The sequence below is a fragment of the Morone saxatilis genome, unplaced genomic scaffold (assembly GCF_004916995.1).
Source record: "Morone saxatilis isolate NCDOM2014 unplaced genomic scaffold, NCSU_SB_2.0 Contig14, whole genome shotgun sequence".
NCBI classification, from domain to species: Eukaryota; Metazoa; Chordata; class Actinopteri; family Moronidae; genus Morone; species Morone saxatilis.
In genome coordinates, this window is record NW_023339696.1 from 7,950,452 (window position 1) to 7,950,892 (window position 441).

Consider the following 441-nt stretch of genomic DNA (forward strand, 5'->3'; position numbering starts at 1 on the left):
AAAAAATGATACGCTGGGTCTCTGAGATATTATGGCTATTTCGGAAGCGGAAAGCTTCAGATCGGCACACTAATGTTGACACCCCCCTACAATATTTTGGGCTGACAAAAATCCTCTCATTGACTCTTTGTGATGGAGAATGCCCCCCCTTCGTGTTGATCCTGGCAATTTTCCCCTTCTCTTTAAACCCGTCTTTCTTTCCACCTCTCCCTTCTGCCCGGCAGCAATTTATTTATATAATTGTCTATGCGGACTCTTTCCTTCCTCCGCGACGGACACATAGTGATTTTTCATGTTGATGTTTTCCCCTTTTCGCAGGTTTTTCCTCCTCGTTGTGATAATATATATAGCTCCTCTTCCGCCTCTCCTCTCGGTCTCCGCTCCGTAAAACACCCCCTTCCTTGGATTTTTCGGAGTATTTCCTTCTCATGCACACACACA